General features: G+C 37.5%; 1 protein-coding gene across 1 annotated transcript in view; it reads left to right on the forward strand.

Moving 5' to 3' along the window:
* LOC128639047 (NXPE family member 4-like) overlaps positions 1-23,007 on the forward strand; it is a 121,210-nt gene that overhangs the window by 26,998 nt on the left and 71,205 nt on the right. The window lies entirely within an intron of this gene.

The following is a 23,007-nucleotide window of genomic DNA, read 5'->3' on the forward strand; positions in this document are numbered from 1 at the left end:
CTCTGTATAGGTTGAACTCGATGAACTTTGATCTTTTTTCAACCTCATCTACTATGTTACTATGTTACCCAAAATAAAAAAACAAACATTACATTTAAAAAAAAAATGACATTACATTAGAAAAACAACATTACAAAAAAAGCTAAGATTGCAAAAATAAAAAAAACATAACATTAAAGAAAATAACAAACAAAATTATCCAAAATAAAAATATTCCTAATCTAATACGCCCTTAAAAATAAAAAAGCCAACCCCCCCCAAAAAAAAATACTAATCTTACAATAATAGCCCTTAAAAGGGACTATTTTAGGGCATTGCCCTAAAGATTACAGATCTTTGCCCTGAAAAAAAAAACAAAGCACCCCTAACATTACAACCCCCCACTCACCCAAGCCCCACAATAAAAAAATATAACTAAAAAAAACCTTAATCTCCCTGAAAAGGGCATTTGTATGGGCATTCAGCTCTTTTACAGTTTATAAAAAAAAAATCCCTAATCTAAAAAAAAAAAAATCACCCCAAAAAATAAAAGAAACTAACACTAACCCCAAAATCGGCATTCACCATTGTTGAAGTCCGGCGATCCATCTTCTTCAAGTTTTTTCATCCAGACGGCTTCATCTTCATTCATCGCGGGCCCATCTTCTATTTTCTTGCCGGAGGTGCAGATCGTTAGTCAGAGGCTTGATCTGGAGTGGTCGGCGGCGATCATCTCCGACGTAGAAGTCCTCTTCATGCGATCGTCCACTGTCAGTTTAGGGTTTATTAGGTTTATATAGTGTTTGCGTTGGGGGGATGGCGTATTAGGGGTTAATAACTTTTATTAGTAGTTGTAATGAGGGATGATGGCGGATTTGGAGTTAATTTGATTCACCCGATGTGCGAGGTGAATTTACGGGCAACATGGGTTTCAGTTGTTGCTCTGAAACTTATGCCGCATATGTAATCTCGCCCCTTGTTGGCAAATTTTAGATAATCAGGCCCAAAGTCTGAAAGAGATTTGACAAGTGCTTATGGTATACATAAAGCTATGCTAATAATTAAAGGGACATAAAACTTATTTTATCTATCATGTATATAAAAAGCAGCAGTTAAACTTATTGATTTATTCAGCGGAGGAACAGCTGTCTTTAAAAAAAAAAACAATAACAAAAAAAACAAATGAAGCACTGTAATACATTTAGAAATATTTACTTTTAGAGCCCAATGACCACAAACTGACGCACATGGAGATAACTCTTTATTTTTGTTTTTTAACACATTGGCCCCTAGTTATCAAGCCTTCAACCTCAAATACTCTGGAATTCCACAGCGTATTTGTGGCGAGGCTGATTCGCCTAAGTTATCAAGCCCTTTACACCGGCAAAAGTAGAATTTTGTGACGTAAGCTTCGATCCGCTGGACTCACTCCAACACAGATTGATTCTTACGTCACTCCAGATGTTCCGCACACAAATTCGGCACAAACTGACTACTTTTGCTAGTTATCAAAAAACTAGCAGGTACGCTCGGCACTTTCCGGCCCAGTGTACCTGGTTTTCAAACCGCCGCCCTGGAGGTGGCGGATCCCATAGGAATCAATGGGAGTCTGACCATAGCGAAAGTTCATGTTCGCTGCTGCCCGACATCCCATTGATTCCTATGGGAGCTGTCTACACCTAACACCCTAACATGTACCCCGAGTCTAAACACCCCTAATCTGCCCCCTACACCGCTGCAACTAAATAAATTTATTACCCCCTAAACCGCCGCTCCCGGAGCCCACCGCAAGCTACATTATACATATTAACCCCTAATCTGTCCTCCCCTAATAATACATTTATTAAACCCTATCCTGCCCCCCCTATACCGCAACTATAATAAATTTATTAACCCCTATCCTGCCCCCCCTACACCGCTGCAACTATAATAAAATTATTAACCCCTAAACCTAAGTCTAACCCTAACCCTAACACCCCCCTAACTTAAATATTAATTAAATACATCTAAATATTATAACTCTTATTAACTAAATTAATCCTATTTAAAACTAAATACTTACCTTTAAAATAAACCCTAATATAGCTACAATATAAATAATAATTATATTGTAGCTATCTTACAATTTATTTTTATTTTTCAGGTAACTTTGTATTTATTTTAGCTAGTTAGAATAGTTATTAAATAGTTATTAACTATTTAATAACTACCTAGCTAAAAGAAATACAAAATTACCTGTAAAATAAATCCTAACCTAAGTTACAATTAAACCTAACACTACACTATCATTAAATTAATTAAATAATTTAGCTACAAATAACTACAATTAAATACAATTAAATAAACTAACTAAAGTACAAAAAATAAAAAAAAATTAAGTTACAAACATTTAAACCCTAACCCTAACCCTAATAAATTAGCTACAAATAACTACAATTAAATACAATTAAATAAACTAACTAAAGTACAAAAAATAAAAAAAAATTAAGTTACAAAAAATAAAAAAAATAAGTTAAACATTTAAAAAATATTACAACAATTTTAAGCTATTTACACCTAATTTAAGCCCCCTAATAAAATAACAAAGCCCCCAAAATAAAAAATGCCCTACCCTATTCTACATTAAAAAGTTAACAGCTCAATTACCTTACCAGCCCTTAAAAGGGCCATTTGCGGGGCATGCCCCAAAGAAAACAGCTCTTTTGCCAGTAAAATAAAAATACAACCCCCCCAACATTAAAACCCACCACCCACATACCCCTACTCTAACCCAAACCCCCCTTAAATAAACCTAACACTACCCCCCTGAAGATCATCCTACCTTTAGCCGTCTTCAGCCAGCCGACCACCGATGGAACCGAAGAGGAGATCCGGAGCGGCAGAAGTCATCATCCAAGGGGCGCTGAAGAAGTCTTCCATCCAACTGAAGTCATCATCCAAGGGGCGCTGAAGAAGTCTTCCATCCGATTGAAGTCATCATCCAGGCGGCGTCTTCAATCTTCATCCATCCAGAGCGGAGCAGAGCCATCTTCAGACGAGCCTATGCGGAGCCATCTTCTTCCACCGTCGACTGAACGACGAATGACGGTTCCTTTAAGGGACGTCATCCAAGATGGCATCCCTTAAATTCCGATTGGTTGATAGGATTCTATCAGCCAATCAGAATTAAGGTAGGAAAAATCTGATTGGCTGATTGGATCAGCCAATCGGATTGAACTTGATTGGCTGATTGGATCAGCCAATCAGATTTTTCCTACCTTAATTCTGATTGGCTGATAGAATCCTATCAGCCAATCGGAATTTGAGGGACGCCATCTTGGATGACATCACTTAAAGGAACCGTCATTCGTTGTTCAGTCGTCGGTGGAAGAAGATGGCTCCGCGTAGGCTCGTCTGAAGATGGCTCCGCTCCGGATGGATGACGCCGCCTGGATGATGACTTCAATCGGATGGAAGACTTCTTCAGCGCCCCTTGGATGATGACTTCTGCCGCTCCGGATCTCCTCTTCGGTTCCATCGGTGTTCGGCTGGCTGAAGACGGCTAAAGGTAGGATGATCTTCAGGGGGGTAATGTTAGGTTTATTTAAGGTGGGTTTGGGTTAGAGTAGGGGTGTGTGGGTGGTGGGTTTTAATGTTGGGGGGGGTTGTATTTTTATTTTATAGGCAAAAGAGCTGTTTTCTTTGGGGCATGCCCCGCAAAAGGCCCTTTTAAGGGCTGGTAAGGTAATTGAGCTGTTAACTTTTTAATGTAGAATAGGGTAGGGCATTTTTTTATTTTGGGGGATTTGTTATTTTATTAGGGGGCTTAGATTAGATGTAAGTAGCTTAAAATTATTGTAATATTTTTTAAATGTTTGTAACTTATTTTTTTTATTTTTTGTACTTTAGTTAGTTTATTTAATTGTATTTAATTGTAGTTATTTGTAGGTAATTTATTTAAATAATTTAATGATAGTGTAGTGTTAGGTTTAATTGTAACTTAGGTTAGGATTTATTTTACAGGTAAATTTGTATTTCTTTTAGCTAGGTAGTTATTAAATAGTTAATAACTATTCTAACTAGCTAAAATAAATACAAAGTTACCTGTAAAATAAATATAAATCCTAAAATAGCTACAATGTAATTATTAATTATATTGTAGCTATCTTAGGGTTTATTTTACAGGTAAGTATTTAGTTTTAAATAGGAATAATTTATTTAAAGGGATAGTAAACCCAAAAAATATATTTAACTCATTAAAAACTTCTTAAAATAATAAATACATTTGTAATTGGTACCTTTGTAACGTTTTCTTTCTGTTTTTTGTAATTTCAATTAGAAACTTGGTACTGCGCAAAACCCATTTTTTAAACATTATATGGGTCCTGTTACGATGTTCTACCTAGGTAGGAACATCATGGCGGCCCGCATGCGCAATGAAACTATTTTAATAGCAACGCATGCGCAGACACGCCCCCAGGCTACTGAGAGTTCTTTCAAGCAGGCACCGCACCTGACAGATCTCATCTCCTGCATCAAGAGAGTCACAGAGTTCAAATCTTTACATAAGCATCGCTTGGAGGGGCAGCTTCACACTTGCAAATGAGAAGAGACCATTAGGAGAGCAGCGTGTATACTAGAATTATTCCCTGCCTGTGATTAAGTCCATCTGTGTTTTAAATGTTTAATACGGCAGTGAGTTTGAGAGCTATGGTTATTTAACTGTCAGGCTCATCTCCCCCCTCCCTCTGGATGTGTTTACTTTCATGTGGAAACGGAGCCCTCATCCTCATTAATCAAGCAAACACAGCCAGAGGGAGGGGGAGATGAGCCCGACAGTTAAATAAACATAGCTCTCAAACTCACTGCCGTATTCAACGTTTAAAACACAGATGGACTTCATCACAGGAAGGGAAGAATTCTAGTATACACGCTGCTCTCCTTAGTGTAGGACAGAAGCAGAATGTAAAGTGTTGCACAGCTCTCATCCTGAAGCGTGGGTAATAGAGTTCCTGTTTATATTGTTTCCTATCTGTCTCCACTCAGTTGCTGGTGTGAAGCTGCCCCTTCAACCAATAGGATGAATAAGCTGTGAACAGCTGTGATTTAACGTTAGTACTGCGCATGCGATGCTGACTGAATATAATATTTAAATTAAGGGGCCCAGCAGCTTTGCCATTGGATGGGGGGCGGATGATGGATCATATGAGCCATGCCTCATTTTATGGGCGGTCATTACCGCACATTTCATGACAATTGAACCTTTAAATTTAAGGTATGTAAAAAGCTTAATTTAATTAAAAAAACTATTTTAAATTATTGCATTTATAATAGTAATTATAAAAATATATTTTAATTAGGTTCACATGGGAATCAATTTCTAACCCTTTAAGTATAGTGTAGTGTTAGGTGTAATTGTAACTTAAGTTAGTTTTTATTTTACAGGTTAATTTCTCTTTATTTTAACTAGGTAGCTATTAAATAGTTAATAACTATTTAATAGCTATTGTACCTAGTTAAAATAAATTGAAATTTGCCTGTAAAATAAAAATAAATCCTAAAATAGCTACAATATAATTATTATTTATATTGTAGCTATATTAGGGTTTATTTTAAAGGTATTTAGTTTTAAATAGGAATAATTAATTTAATGAGTTAAATTTATTTAGATGTATTTAATTAATATTTAAGTTAGGGGGGTGTTAGGGTTAGACTTTAGGGGTTAATAATTTTATTATAGTGGCGGTGGTGTAGGGGGGGCAGGATAGGGGTTAATAAATGTATTATAGGTTGCGGCGGTATAGGGGGGCAAGATAGGGGTTAATAAAATGCTGGTGCACGGAGCGTACTTACATGCACTGTTGTAAAGCTATAGCTATTAGAAGCACTTTTACTAATACAGGTATGTTTCTATATAAAATGCTGGTGCACAAAGCATACTTACATGCACTGTTGTAAAGCTATAGCTATTAGAAGCACTTTTACTAATACATGTATGTTTCTATATAAAATGCTGGTGCATGGAGCATACTTACATGCACTGTTGTAAAGCTATAGCTATTAGAAGCACTGTTACTAATACATGTATGTTTCTATATAAAATGCTGGTGCACGGAGCGTACTTACATGCACTGTTGTAAAGCTATAGCTATTAGAAGCACTTTTACTAATACAGGTATGTTTCTATATAAAATGCTGGTGCACGGAGCATACTTACATGCACTGTTGTAAAGCTATAGCTATTAGAAGCACTTTTACTAATACAGGTATGTTTCTATATAAAATGCTGGTGCACAGAGCATACTTACATGCACTGTTTTAAAGCTATAGCTAATAGAAGCACTTTTACTAATACAGGTATGTTTCTATATAAAATGCTGGTGCACAGAGCGTACTTACATGCACTGTTGTAAAGCTATAGCTATTAGAAGCACTTTTACTAATACATGCAGGTTTCTATATAAAATGCTGGTGCACAGAGCATACTTACATGCACTGTTTTAAAGCTATAGCTAATAGAAGCACTTTTACTAATACATGCATGTTTCTATATAAAATGCATTCATGTGAATTACAATTTTGTCTGGAATCTCACTTTTAATGACGTTCCGTCTAAAAAAGAAGTTCTCTGTAATTCAGGTTTTTTTAAAACAAATGAGCATGTGCATTAAAGGGACACTGTACCCAAATTTTTTCTTTTATGATTCAGATAGAGCATGACATTTTAAGCAACTTTCTAATTTACTCCTATTATCAAATGTTCTTTATTCTCTTGGTATCTTTATTTGAAATGCAAGAATTTAAGTTTATATGCTGGCCCATTTTTGGTGAACAACCTAGGTTATCCTTGCTGATTAATGGATAAATTCATCCACCAATCAAAAACTGCTTTCCTGAGGTCTGAACCAAGAAAAAAAGCTTAGATGCCTTCTTTTTCATTTAAAGATAGCAATAGAAAGAAGAAACATTGATAATAGGAGTAAATTAGAACGTTGCTTAAAATTGCATGCTCTATCTGACTCACGAAAGAAAAATTTTGGGTTCAGTGTCCCTTTAACAGAGAAAAGTGCACAACTAAAGTGTCATGACAAGACTAAACTGTCACCGAGGATAAATGCAAGCTGGACAAGAAAGAACCGGTGGGCGTAACTTTTAAACAAATTGTGCTTTCAAACAGCTGTACAAAGGACCCGGTGCAATCCCCTTAAAAGCCCCCCTGAATGTTGTTTATTTTACTTCTTGTGCAGTGACTGATCTAATCACCCTCCTGTATATATCCCCAATCACTTTGTAGTATATAGGAATGGCCAGGCCAGGGGTTAAGAACTATTTAATAGCTAAAATAGTTAAAATAATTACAAAATTACCTGTAAAATAAATCCTAACCTAAGTTACAATTAAACCTAACACTACACTATCAATAAATTAATTAAATACAATATCTACAAATAAATACAATGAAATAAACTAACTAAAGTACAAAAAATAAAAAAGAACTAAGTTACAAAAAATACATTTTTTTTTACAAACATCAGAAAAATATTACAACAATTTTAATCTAATTACACCTACTCTAAGCCCCCTAATAAAATAACAAAGACCCCCAAAATAAAAAAATGCCCTACCCTATTCTAAATTACTAAAGTTCAAAGCTCTTTTACCTTACCAGCCCTGAACAGGGCCCTTTGCGGGGCATGCCCCAAATAATTCAGCTCTTTTGCCTGTAAAAAAAACCATACAATACCCCCCCCCCCAACATTACAACCCACCACCCACATACCCCTAATCTAACCCAAACCCCCCTTAAATAAACCTAACACTAAGCCCCTGAAGATCTTCCTACCTTGTCTTCACCATGCCAGGTATCACCGATCGTTCCAGGCGCCGAAATCTTCATCTAAGCCCAAGCGGGGGCTAGACATCCATCATCCGACTGCTGAAGAAGTCCAGAAGAGGCTCCAAAGTCTTCATCCTATCCGGGAAGAAGAGTAGATCCGGACCGGCAACCATCTTCTTCCAAGCGGCATCTTCTATCTTCATCCGATGAGGACCGGCTCCATCTTGAAGACCTCCACCGACGAATGACGGTTCCTTTAAGGGACATCATCCAAGATGGCGTCCCTCGAATTCCGATTGGCTGATAGGATTCTATCAGCCAATCGGAATTAAGGTAGGAAAATTCTGATTGGCTGATGGAATCAGCCAATCAGAATCAAGTTCAATCCGATTGGCTGATTCAATCAGATTGAGCTCGCATTCTATTGGCTGTTCCGATCAGCCAATAGAATGCGAGCTCAATCTGATTGGCTGATCGGATCAGCCAATCGGATTGAACTTGATTCTGATTGGCTGATTCCATCAGCCAATCAGAATTTTCCTACCGTAATTCCGAATGGCTGATAGAATCCTATCAGCCAATCAGAATTTGAGGGACGCCATCTTGGATGACGTCCCTTAAAGGAACCGTCATTCGTCGGAAGAAGAAGATGGGTCCGCGGTGGAGGTCTTCAAGATGGAGCCGGTCCTCATCGGATGAAGATAGAAGATGCCACTTGGAAGAAGATGGTTGCCTGTCCGGATCTACTCTTCTTCCCGGATAGGATGAAGACTTTGGAGCCTCTTCTGGACTTCTTCAGCCGTCGGACGATGGATGTCTAGCCCCCGCTTGGGATTAGATGAAGATTTCAGAGCCTGGAACGATCAGTGATACCTGGCATGATGAAGACAAGGTAGGAAGATCTTCAGGGGCTTAGTGTTAGGTTTATTTAAGGGGGTTTGGGTTAGATTAGGGGTATGTGGGTGGTGGGTTGTAATGTTGGGGGGGGTATTGTATGTTTTTTTTTACAGGCAAAAGAGCTGAATTCTTTGGGGCATGCCCCGCAAAGGGCCCTGTTCAGGGCTGGTAAGGTAAAAGAGCTTTGAACTTTAGTAATTTAGAATAGGGTAGGGCATTTTGTTATTTTATTAGGGGGCTTAGAGTAGGTGTAATTAGTTTAAAATTGTTGTAATATTTTTCTGATGTTTGTAATTATTTTTTTATTTTTTGTAACTTAGTTCTTTTTTATTTTTTGTACTTTAGTTAGTTTATTTCATTGTATTTATTTGTAGATATTGTATTTAATTAATTTATTGATAGTGTAGTGTTAGATTTAATTGTAGGTAATTGTAGGTATTTTATTTAATTAATTTATTGATAGTGTAGTGTTAGGTTTAATTGTAACTTAGGTTAGGATTTATTTTACAGGTAATTTTGTAATTATTTTAGCTATTAAATAGTTCTTAACTATTTAATAGCTATTGTACCTGGTTAAAATAAATACAAAGTTACCTGTAAAATAAATATAAATCCTAAAATAGCTATAATATAATTATAATTATACTTTATATTGTAGCTATATTAGGGTTTATTTTACAGGTAAGTATTTAGCTTTAAATAGGAATAATTTATTTAATAAGAGTTAATTTATTTAGTTAGATTTAAATTATATTTAACTTAGGGGGGTGTTAATGTTAGGGTTAGACTTAGCTTTAGGGGTTAATCCATTTATTACAGTAGCGGCGATATTCGGTCAGGAGATTAGGGGTTAATAATTGAAGTTAGGTGTCGGCGATGTTAGGGAGGGCAGATTAGGGGTTAATACTATTTATTATAGGGTTATTGAGGCGGGAGTGAGGCGGATTAGGGGTTAATAACTTTATTATAGTAGCGGTGAGATTCGCTTGGCAGATTAGGGGTTAATAAGTGTAGGCAGGTGGAGGCGACGTTGAGGGGGGCAGATTAGGGGTTAATAAATATAATATAGGGGTCTGCGGTGTTAGGGGCAGCAGATTAGGGGTACATAAGTATAATGTAGGTGGCGGTCGGCAGATTAGGGGTTAAAAAAATGTAATCGAGTGGCGGCGATGTGGAGGGACCTCGGTTTAGGGGTACATAGGTAGTTTATGGGTGTTAGTGTACTTTAGAGCACAGTAGTTAAGAGCCTTATAAACCGGCGTTAGCCCAGAAAGCTCTTAACTACTGACTTTTTTTCTGCGGCTGGAGTTTTGTCATTAGAATTCTAATGCTCACTTCAGACACGACTCTAAATACCGGAGTTAGAAAGATTCCATTGAAAAGATAGGATACGCAATTGACGTAAGGGGATCTGCGGTATGGAAAAGTCGCGACTGAAAAGTGAGCGTTAGACCCTTTCCTGACCGACTCCAAATACCGGCGGTAGCCTAAAACCAGCGTTAGGAGCCTCTAACGCTGGTTTTCACGGCTACCGCCAAACTCTAAATCTAGGCCCAATTTAGTTAGGCAAACAAGGATTTGGAGTAACCAAGGGGAAATATATTTATTTTATACTTTTAAGTTAAACCTTTTATTAAGAATGTGTGAGAATCTCATTCAGTGTACAGCTTGCTACATGTTTGCATCACTGGAGCAGCCGCTTCTGGGATTATATGTTTGTGGAAAGTGTGAGCATATTGTCTCTTTAGAAACTCATATTGGGGATCTGGAGGAACGAATTTCAACACTACATGAAATTCAGACAATTGAAAGGGAAATGGATAGGACTGAGCTGGTTGTTAATGGTTCTAGCAGTGGGAATTGGGATGATTCAGATGAGGAGACTCCAGGATGTAGCTGGGTCACAGTTAGAGGGTGAAGTAAAGGTAAGCGGAAGTGACATGCCAGTTCTGAGCTGGTACACCCCAATAGATTTGCCAGATTAAGTGAAGATGTTGGGGATATCAGTTCAGGGGTGGCAGTGTCAGAGAGGGCTGGTTTGCCTAGTATAGTGAACAGTCCTTTAGTTGTGGAAGAGCAGCATACTATGTTGGGCATTCCTTCAAACATGGTAGAGGGGCATACTATAGTTAACAGTCCTTCAGTCATGAAAGAGGGGCATACAAGTCAGGGCCTGAGGTAGATGTTGGTGGTAGGAGACTCTATTATTAGGAAGGTTGATAGGGTAATTTGTCAGTCAGACCCTTTAAATAGAACAGTTTGCTGTCTTCCAGGGGCTCGTGTTAGGCATATTGTGGAGCGTATTGATAGCTTGTTAGATGGATATGGGTCTGATCCTGCAGTCATGGTGCATATTGGTACTAATAAAGGAATCGGCGGGAAATGGGAGTCCTAAAAAATGACTTCAGGTAGTTACTTATACTTACCTATAAAATAAACCCTAAGATAGCTACAATATAACTAATAGTTACATTGTAGCTAGCTTAGGGTTTATTTTTATTTTACAGGCAAGTTTGTATTTATTTTAACTAGGTACAATAGTTATTAAATAATTAACTATTTAATAACTACCTAGCTAAAAAAAATACAAATTTACCTGTAAAATAAAGCCTAAACTAAGTTACAATTACACCTAACACTACACTATAATTAAATAAATTCCCTAAACTAAATACAATAAAAAAAAAAATATCTAAAGTACGGAAAAACCCCCACTAAATTACAGAAAATAATAAAATAATTACAAGTTTTTTAAACTAATTACACCTAATCTAATCCCCCTAATAAAATAAAAAAGCCCCCCAAAATAATAAAAGTCCTATCCTATACTAAATTACATATAGCCTTTAAAAGGGCCTTTTATGGGGCATTGCCCCAAAGTAATCAGCTCTTTTTCTGTATAAAAAAGAACCATACCCCCCCAACATTAAAACCCACCACCCACACACCCAACCCTACTCTAAAACCCACACAATACCCCCTTAATAAAACCTAACACTAACCCCTTGAAGATCACCCTACCTTGAGAAGTCTTCACCCAACCGGGCCGAAGTCCTCAACGAAGCCGGGCGAAGTGGTCCTCCAGATGGGCAGAAGTCTTCATCCAAGCCTGGAAGAAGAAGAGGTCCTCCAGACGGGCAGAAGTCTTCATCCAGGCGGCATCTTCTATCTTCATCCATCCGGCGTGGAACGGCTCCATCTTCAAGACATCCGACGCGGAGCATTCTCTTCAAACGATGTCCAACTGAAGAATGAAGGTTCCTTTAAATGACGTCATCCAAGATGGAGTCCCTTGAATTCTGATTGGCTGATAGAATTATATCAGCCAATCGGAATTAATGTAGGAAAAATCCTATTGGCTGATGCAATCAGCCAATAGGATTGAGCTCACATTCTATTGGCTGATTGGAACAGGGATGACATCATTTAAAGGAACCTTCATTCTTCAGTTGGACGTCGTTTGAAGAGGATGCTCCGCGTCGGATGTCTTGAAGATGGAGCCGTTCCGCGCCGGATGGATGAAGATAGAAGATGCCGCCTGGATGAAGACTTCTGCCCGTCTGGAGGACCTCTTCTTCCCAGCTTGGATGAAGACTTCTGCCCGTCTTGAGGACCACATCGCCCGGCTTTGTTGAGGACTTCGGCCCGGTTGGGTGAAGACTTCTCAAGGTAGGGTGATCGTCAAGGGGTTAGTGTTAGGTTTTATTAAGGGGGTATTGGGTGGGTTTTAGAGTAGGGTTGGGTGTGGGTGGTGGGTTTTAATGTTGGGGGGGTATTGTACTTTTTTTTTTACAGGTAATAGAGCTGATTACTTTGGGGCAATGCCCCGCAAAAGGCCCTTTTAAGGGTTATTTGTAATTTAGTATAGGGTAGGACTTTTTATTATTTTGGGGGGCTTTTTATTTTATTAGGGGGATTAGATTAAGTGTAATTAGTTTAAAAAAACTTGTATTTATTTTATTATTTTCTGTAATTTAGTGGGGGGGGATTCGTACTTTAGATAATTTTTTTATATTGTATTTAAATATATTTAGTTTAGGGAATTTATTTAATTATAGTGTAGTGTCTGGTGTAATTGTAACTTAGGCTAGGTTTTATTATTGCTGGGCCGGAATAGTGGCGAGCGTACCTGGCAGATATTTGATATCTTCCAAAAGTAGTCAGATTGTGCCGAACTTGCGTTCGGAACATCTGTAGTGACGTAAGCATCGATCTGTGTCGGACTGAGTCCAGCAGATCGTATGTTACGTCACCAAATTCTACTTTTGCCGGTTTGTAGGGTTTGATAACTAAGGCGAATCAGGCTCGCCACAAATACGCTGCGGAATTCCTGCGTATTTGCAGTTGACGGCTTGATAAATACATGCCAATGTATTCTCTAATAAAAATACAGAGGATAAATGGATAATATTTAAAACTTTGTTAAATAAATATACTTATCAACAAATACCTTATGGTTATAACAATAAAAAATCAAAGCCGTTGTGGATAAATAATAATGTGTTAAGAGAAATTAGGAAAAAGCGTAGGGCATTTAAATTATTCAAAGAAAATAGTACAGACTCAACATATAATATTTATAAGGAATGTAACAATGCATGCAAAAAAACTATCAAATTAGTCAAAATTGAAAATGAAAAATTAATTGCAAAGGAATCTAAGTCTATCCCTAAAAGGTTCTTTAAGTACATAAATAGTAAAAAATGTAAGAAGGATAATATAGGTACATTAAAATGCGTGGAGGGTAGCATGATAAATAATGACAGGGAGAAGGCTAAGGTACTAAACCAGTTTTTTTCTTCAGTATACACAAGAGAGGAACCATTGGATGATACTTTGGAACAAAATAGAACATGCCAGTCCATACCATTAACTGTGTTATGTTTAGAGGATATCAGGAAAAAACTGGATAATATTAAGGTAAATAAAACTCCAGGCCCAGATGGAATACACCCAAGGGTGTTAAGGGAACTTAGCACTGTTATAGACAAACCTCTACTCTTAATTTTTCAAGACTCATTATCCTCAGGCATGGTACCCCAGGATTGCCGTAAAGCTGATGTGGTGCCACTCTTCAAAAAGGGAAGCAGGGATGATCCAGGAAGCTATAGACCAGTTAGTCTGACATCAATAGTGGGGAAGATATTTGAAGGGATTATATTGATGAGCATATTCATGTAAAGAAGATTATGATTATGAGTTCTAATCAGCATGGTTTTAGGAGAAATAGATCATGTCAAACTAATCTAATTAGATTCTACGAGGAAGTAAGTAAAAATATAGATAAAGGGGAATCAGTTGATGTGATATACTTAGATTTTGCAAAGGCATTTGATACAGTGCCACATGAGAGATTAATGCACAAAATTAAGGGACTGGGAATAGCTGAAAATGTTAGCTCATGGATAAATAACTGGATAAAAGATAGGGAGCAACGAGTAGTAGTAAATGGATCATACTCATATTGGACAAAGGTAATCAGTGGAGTCCCCCAGGGATCAGTACTGGGCCCCGTTCTTTATAATATTTTTATAAATGACCTTGAGCAAGGATTAAATAGCGACATGCAGATGATACTAAGTTAAGTAAGGTCATTAGGTCAAAGCAGGATGAACTTTCATTACAAAGGGATCTGCAAAAATTAGAAGTATGGGCAAGTAAATGGAAAATGAGATTTAGTACGGAAAAATGCAAGGTTCTACATTTTGGAAGTAAAAATAAGCAGGCAACGTATTTTTTTAAATGGGACAAGACTTAGCCAAACAGAGGAGGAAAGGGATTTGGGAGAAGTAATAGATAGCAAGCTAAAGATGGGTGCACAATGCGGGGCAGCAGCTTCAAAGGCTAATAAGACAATAGCATGTATTAAAAGAGGCATTGATTCAAGGGAGGAAAGCATAATTCTGTCACTATATAAAGCCCTGGTAAGACCTTACCTTGAGTATGGAGTGTAGTTCTGGGGACCGATCACAAAAAAAAGATATTGCAGAACTAGAAAAAGTTCAGAGAAGGGCCACAAATCTAATAAGGGGATTGTAGAATTTAACCTATGAGGAGAGGCTAGCCAAACTGGGTCTGTTTTCTTTAGAAAAAGACGCTGAGAGGTGACATGATTACTTTATATAAATATATTCAAGGCCCATATTCAGAGATGGCAGAAGCTCTGTTTATTCCAAGAAAATTGTTTCTGACAGGAGGTCACAATTTAAGGTTGGAAGAAAGGAGATTGAATCTCCTGCAACGGAAACATTTTTTCACTGTAAGAGCAATAAAATTGTGGAACTCATTACCGAAGGAGGTAGTGAATGCCAATACCCTAGATAAAGTCTCGATACATTTGTGTATATAAACAAAATTCATGGATATGATTGCTAGTATTAAATGAGTCACCGTTTAGTGGGGTTATTTAAGCTGAAGTGGAGCTTTTTGTAAGTATTTTAGATTTGTATAGGTTGAACTCGATGGACTTCAGTCTTTTTTCAACGTTATCTACTATGTATGTTACTTTAATAAAAAAAATATTGTAGAAAACATGTTTGACAATATTTCCGACTAGTATATGATCTACAACGTAGTCTATTAAATAATGTTACTTGACATCAAACCCGCGTAATGAAACATCTCCCTCTGTTTTCTTTAAAGTCTATTAAATAATGTTACTTGACATCAAACCCGCGTAATGAAACATCTCCCTCTGTTTTCTTTAACAGGATGAACCTTGTATCTCTATCAATGTCCTTCCCAAAAGTGAAACCTGTTTATCTTTTATTGGTAGCTACCATATTTCTTCTGAGCCTCTTGTACCACCAGGACATATATCAGGTAAGGTTTATTAACTCAAATGCTTTTAAAGGGACAGTCTAGTCAAAATTAAAGGGATACTAAACCCATTTTTTTTCTTTTATGATTCAGATAGAGCAGCAATTTTCTAATTTACTCCTATTATCAAATTTTCTTTGTTCTCTTGGTATCTTTATTTGAAAAGCAGGAATGAAAGCGTAGGAGCCAGCCCATTTTTTGTTCAGCACCTTGGTAGCGCTTGCTGATTGGTGGCTAAATGTAGCCATCAATAAGCAAGCGCTATCCAGGGTGCTGAACCAAAAAGTATTCTTTTAAACTTTCATAATTCAGAAAGGGCGTGCAATTTTACATCTTTTCAATTTACTTTTATAATCAAATTTGCTTTGTTCTCTTGGTATTCTTTGTTGAAATCTAAACCTAGGTAGGCTAATTTGCTAATTTGTAAGCCCTTATCTTAGTGCATTTTGACAGTTTTTCACAGTTAGACAGTCCTAGTTCATGTGTGCCATATAGATAACATTGTGCTCACTCCCATGCAGTTATTTCAGCACTTATTGGCTAAAATGCAAGTCTGTTATTAGCACTGAGATAAGGGGCAGTTTGCAGAGGCTTTGATACAAGGTAATCGCGTAGGTAAAAAGTATATAAATATAACAGTGTTGGTTATGCAGAACTGGGGAATGGGGAATAAAGGGATTATCTATCTTTTGTAGACAGTAACAATTCTGGAGTAGACTTTTTAAGGGGCAGTTTTATTTTCATCTAAAAATGAGCATTTCAAAATATATTTCAGATTTCTTTTTAAAAAATACTCATGTTCCTGTCCTGAAAAAAATCAGTGTGCTAGATTCATATAAAATCTTAAGGCTCATGAGGGACCTGCTCAAAATTAATTGAGAATTACTTCACCTCTCCTATTTGTGTTGTGTCCCAAAACATGATATTTCCCACATCAAATGAGAACCTCTAGCAACACTGAGAAGCAGGAATAACTATAACCACAGCATGTAGAAAGCACTGTGCAAACTGGTCGAGGGTGTTCTGGGGTGTTATAGAGGCAGTGCCCCCCAACTGTAATCCTGCATTGCTTTTCCCACCATTGCTCTGCTGATGGCTTTCCCAGACCCTTGTATTGGCTGGGCCTAGGGGTGTGTGTGCTGGGTCTGTCTTCAAACATTTCGAAGACCGGTCTTATTTCCCAGTCCTGCCCTTGTATGTATGCGTATGTGTGTGTCCTCTCATAGGATATACTGTATAATACCCGTAGGGGGGGCAGCAAAGCTCTATTCACGGAGAGAAAAGTGCCCCTCTTTGGCTGTTTAAATGTTGGCAGGTTTGCTTTAGTGCCAAAGAATGGTGGATCGGCTTGCTGTTCAGATGTGACATATGGTAGCCCTATTGAAGTGGGTTTATAAGTAAAGAAAGTACACGATAGCTAAAAGAGAGGTTTATTTTGTGAGTGCGAGTATTAAAAAAAAAAAAAAAAAAAAGTATTTACAGTAATCTACTGAGCCCATATTTGTTCTCTTTGCGCTTCGGTGCTTTTTGTGCTTATAGCTTCTCCGTTACTCAACCTACTCCAGTGGTGGAGATTGCAGAAGGGAAAAAAGACCTTGTTATATTGCATTGCTCACCATCATTCTACTGTTTTAGAACTTCAGACACATAATTATTTTTACCTTCAATCATAACTGTTCCTCCCCTGTCAGGCTGAGTCATGATTTATTCTGTTAATGCTGTCAGATAACTTTCACCTAGATTACGAGTTTTGCGTTAACAGGGGTTCGGTGCTAACTAGCAGTTTTCCCTCACCGCTCACTTACAGACAGCGCTGGTATTACGGGTTTTTACAAACCCGGCGTTAACCGCCAAAAAGTGAGCGAAGAGCAAAATTTAGCTCCACATCTCACCTCAATACCAGCGCTGCTTACGGTAGCGGTGAGCAGGTAAAACGTGCTCATGCAAGATTTCCCCATAGGAATCAATGGGGGAGAGCCGGCTGAACTAAAACAAAAAAGCAGCGTTCAGCTTCTAACGCAGCCCCATTGATTCCTATGGGGAAACACATTTTATGTCTACACCTAACACCCTAACATGAACCCCGAGTCTAAACACCCCTGATCTTACACTTATTAACCCCTAATCTGAAGCCCCCGACATCGCCGACACCTGCATTATATTATTAACCCCTAATCTGCTGCTCCGAACACCGCCGCCACCTACATTATACTTATGAACCCTTAATCTGATGCCCCCAAAATCGCTGAACCCTACATTATATTTATTAACCCCTAATCTGCTGCCCCCAATGTTGCCGCAACCTAACTACACTTATTAACCCCTAATCTGCCGCCCCAACGTCGCCACCACTATAATAAAGTTATTAACCCCTAAATCTAACCCTAACTGAAATATAATTTTAATAAATCTAAATAAAATTACTATCATTAACTACATTATTCCTATTTAAAACTAAATAGTTACCTATAAAATAAACCCTAAACTAGCTACAATATAACTAATAGTTACATGGTATCTATATTAGGGTTTATTTTTATTTTACAGGCAAGTTTGTATTTATTTTAACTAGGTAGAATAGTTATTAAATAGTTATTAACTATTTAATAACCACCTAGTTAAAATAAATACAAATTTACCTGTAAAATAAAACCTAACCTATGTTACAATTACACCTAACACTACACTATAATTAAATTAATTACCCAAACTAAATACAATTAATTACAATTTAAATAAATTATCTAAAGTACAAACCCCCCCCACTAAATTACAGAAAATAATAAAATAATTACAAGAATTTTAAACTAATTACACCTACTATAATCCCCCTAACAAAATAAAAAAGCCCCCCAAAATAAAAAAGCCCTACCCTACACTAAATTACAAATAGCCCTTAAAAGGGCCTTTTACACTGCATTGCCCCAAAGCAATCAGCTCTATTACCTGTAAAAAAAAAAAAAAAGTACAAATACCCCCAACATTAAAACCCACCACCCACACAACCAACCCTACTCTAAAACCCACCCAATCCCCCCTTAATAAAACCTAACTCTAACCCCTTGAAGATCACCCTACCTTGAGAAGTCTTCACCCAACCGGGCCGAAGTCCTCAACGAAGCCGGGTGAAGTGGTCCTCAAGACGGGCAGAAGTCTTCATCCAAGCCGGGAAGAAGAGGTCCTCCAAACGGGCAGAAGTCTTCATCCAGGCGGCATCTTCTATCTTCATCCATCCGGCGTGGAACGGCTCCATCTTCAAGACATCCGACGTGGAGCATCCTCTTCAAACGACGTCCAACTGAAGAATGAAGGTTCCTTTAAATGATGTCATCCCTGTTCCAATCAGCCAATAGAATGCGAGCTCAATCCTATTGGCTGATTGCATCAGCCAATAGGATTTTTCCTACCTTAATTCCGATTGGCTGATAGAATTCTATCAGCCAATCGGAATTCAAGGGACTCCATCTTGGATGACGTCATTTAAAGGAACCTTCATTCTTCAGTTGGACGTCGTTTGAAGAGGATGCTCTGCATCGGATGTCTTGAAGATGGAGCCGTTCCACGCCGGATGGATGAAGATAGAAGATGCCGCCTGGATGAAGACTTCTGCCCGTCTGGAGGACCTCCACGAAGCCGGCAGAAGTGGTCCTCCAGACGGGCAGAAGTCTTCCTCCAGACGGGTAGAAGAGGTCTTCCAGACAGGAAGTCTTCATCCAGGCGGCATCTTCTATCTTCATCCATCCGGCGCAGAGCGGCTCCATCTTCAAGACATCCGACGCGGAGCATCCTCTTCAAACGACGGCCGACTGAAGAATGAAGGTTCCTTTAAATGACGTCATCCAAGATGGCGTCCCTTCAATTTCGGTTGGCTGATAGAATTCTATCAGCCAATCGGAATTAAGGTAGAAAAAATCCTATTGACTGATGCAATCAGCAGCGTAGGGACCTCTCAACGCTGCTTTTTAACCCTAACGCAAGACTCCTAATCTAGCCGTTTGTCTTTCTTTCACAACTAGACAGGTTTCATGAAGACTCAATTACATCTGTAATTTTTGACTTGCTAATAAATTCTGTCTAAATAATCCTTGTTATTACACTGCGTTGTTTACTTACAACAAAAGTCTCCTAGTATGTAATTTATCTTGTCAAAAATGTGCTTGGATGGAGAAGGTTTTAAAAATATTTAAATCTATTATTGTGTATTGCTTCAGCAGAGAGAATAATTAATAGACATTCACAGAGGGAAAAATGTTTCAGCATATCTGGCCATGGGGTTGTTAGTAATTACAGTCTACTGAACTTTTTTCTATATGGCCCACGTGCACTAGCACTGTCTAACTGTGAAAAACTGTCAAAATGCACTGAGATAAGAGGGGGCCTACAAGGGCTTAGAAATTAGCACATGAGCCTACCTAGTTTTAGCTTTCAACTAAGAATACCAAGAGAACAAAGCAAATTTGATGATAAAAGTAAATTGGAAAGTTGTTTAAAATCACATGCCCTATCTTAATCATGAAGGTTTAATTTTGTGTTGACTGCCCCTTTAATTTATTTTGTTGCATGTGTTTGTTTATTTGTTAAAGGGAACACTTGCTTTGTGCTTTCAAATTAAAACAAGGAATGCAGGAAAATGAATGAATTATTAAAATGTTCTATACCAGGCATCAATAAACTCCTGCAGACTTCTTACAGTTTTGCAATATTAAATGGACTCTATAGTCTAAATTAAACTTTCATGATTCAGATAGTGGATAAGGTTGTAAGAGACTTAACAATTTACTGCCATTATCAAATTGTGCACAGTATTTTCATATGCACACTTTGAGAGGCACCAGCTACTACTGAGCATGTGCAAGAGTTCACAGTGTACACACATATTAGTCTGTGATTGGTTTATGGCTGTCACATGAATTTGGGGCCAACAAACTAAAGTAGATTTTTAAATTTGTCATAAAAAATCTACTACACATGTAAAAGTTGTAGTACGTGTGATTGCATTGTCTTTTTGTTATGCATTTGATGATTATGCGATTCTACTGGTCTTTTAAGAGGAATGGGCAATAGATAACAATTACTGAACTGCCACTTGCATTGTCAATGTGTTTTTCCAGTGATCATAACCCTAAAATGAATCTGCCATTAATAACCCTGAATATGGAAATTGTTATCTTCTGAAAACAAAACAACATCGCTACCTTCATTGTTAATCTCTTGAATTCATAATCCAAACTACACATTCTGGCACTTGTTAAAGGGACATTAAAGTCAAAATGATTCAGATAGAGCTTTCAGTTTTAAAAACTTCCCAATTTTCTGTTATTTAATTTGATTAATTCCTTTGGTATTCTTTGTTAAAAAGCATACAAAGGTAGGCTCAGGAGCAGTAATGGACTACTGGGATCTAGCTGCTAATTGGTGGCTGTGCATTTATGCCTCTTGTCATTGGCTCACCAGATGTGCTCAGCTAACTACCAGTAATGCATTTCTTCTCCATCAACAAAGGATAACAAGAGATTGAAGCACATTTGATAATAGAAGTAAACTGAATGTTGGGTTTCATGTACCACTGGGTACAGCAGCACGGTCACTAATCACCATTATATTGTTGTTCCTCCTATACCTACAGATTCTCTCATTTTAAACCTTTAAACGCATTGGTTAGGGAAGCTAGGCAGATTCACACTGAGCGCTGCCATCTTGATATTTAAAGGAACATAATGTTTTATTGTTTAAAAAGATAGATAATCCCTTTATTAACCATTCCCTAGTTTTGCATAACCAACACTGTTATATTAATACACTTTTTACTTCTGTGATTACCTTGTATCTAAGCCTCTGCAGACTGCCCCTTATCTCAGTTATATTAATATACGTGTTACCTCTGTGATTACCCTGTATCTAAGCCTCTGCAAACTGCCCCTTACCTTAGTTATATTAATATACTTTTTACCTCTGTGATTACCTTGTATCTAAGCCTCTGCAAACTGTCCCTTATCTCAGTTATATTAATATACATTTTACCTCTGTAATTACCTTGTATCTAAGCCTCTGCAAACTGTCCCTTATCTCAGTTATATTAATATACTTTTTACCTCTGTGATTACCCTGTATCTAAGCATTGGCAGACTGCCCCATATCTCAATTATAATAATATACTTTTTACTTCTGTGATTACCCTGTATCTAAGCCTCTGCAGACTGCTCCTTATCTCAGGTATATTAATATACTTTTTACTTCTGTGGTTACCTTGTATCTAAGCCTCTGCAGACTGCCCCTTATCTCAGTTATATTAATATACTTTTTACTTCTGTGGTTACCTTGTATCTAAGCCTCTGCAGATTGCCCCTTACCTTGGTTCTTTTGATAGACTTGCTTTTTATGCAATCAGTGCTGACTTATAAATAACTCCACAGGAGTGAGCACAATTACCTATATAGCACACATGAACTAGCACTGTCTAACTGTTAAAATTGTCAAAATGCACTGAGATAAGAGGTGGCCTTCAACTGTTTAGAAATCAGTTTGAGCCTACCTAGGTTTAGCTTTAAAAAATGAATACCAAGAGAACAAAGCAAATTTGATGAAAGTAAATTGAAAAGCTGTTTAAAACTGCCCTATCTGAATCATGTAACCAACCTGATGACAATACTCTGTCACCTCTCAAGGGGGCGCTAATATACACAGAATATATATATATATATATATATATATATATATATATATATATATATATATATATATATATATATATATATATATATATAGTGCTAGATCACTCCTATAATGTCAACAGATTACAAAATACAACAAAAATATAGAGTATATATATAGTGTGATAAAATATACAAAATGATATAACTTATCAGTCCATAGGTGAATCAATCACTGAAAAAATTCTTGTCCGTTTGGACTTGCTTCCAATGGTCTTTTATTCTTGAATTCACGGCAGTTCCTTTCCAAATAGAAGAGGTTAACTGGAATCTGTGATGGTATAAAACAGACACACAGAAGGGCGCCCCCTAGTGTAATAAAGTACAGATGGTGTACAAATATGTGATAACAGATGTTCAGGTACTCACAAGTGTGGCAGCACTCACTCGTGCTTAGTAGTGCATACTGGAATCTGTGATGGTATAAAACAAACACACAGAAGGGCGCCCCCTAGTGTAATAAAGTACAGATGGTGTACAAATATGTGATAACAGATGTTCAGGTACTCACAAGTGTGGCAGCACTCACTCGTGCTTAGTAGTGCATACTGGAATCTGTGATGGTATAAAACACACAGAAGGGCGCCCCCTAGTGTAATAAAGTACAGATGGTGTACAAATATGTGATAACAGATGTTCAGGTACTCACAAGTGTGGCAGCACTCACTCGTGCTTAGTAGTGCATACTGGAATCTCACTGTGTCCCAGCTCACTGTTCTTTTCCCACAGGTCTCAGTCTAGGCTGTAGTCTCCAACCGCAAACAACCATGGACAGGCTCTCAGTCA

This window comes from Bombina bombina, chromosome 8, assembly GCF_027579735.1.
Source record: "Bombina bombina isolate aBomBom1 chromosome 8, aBomBom1.pri, whole genome shotgun sequence".
In the NCBI taxonomy this organism is placed as follows: Eukaryota; Metazoa; Chordata; class Amphibia; order Anura; family Bombinatoridae; genus Bombina; species Bombina bombina.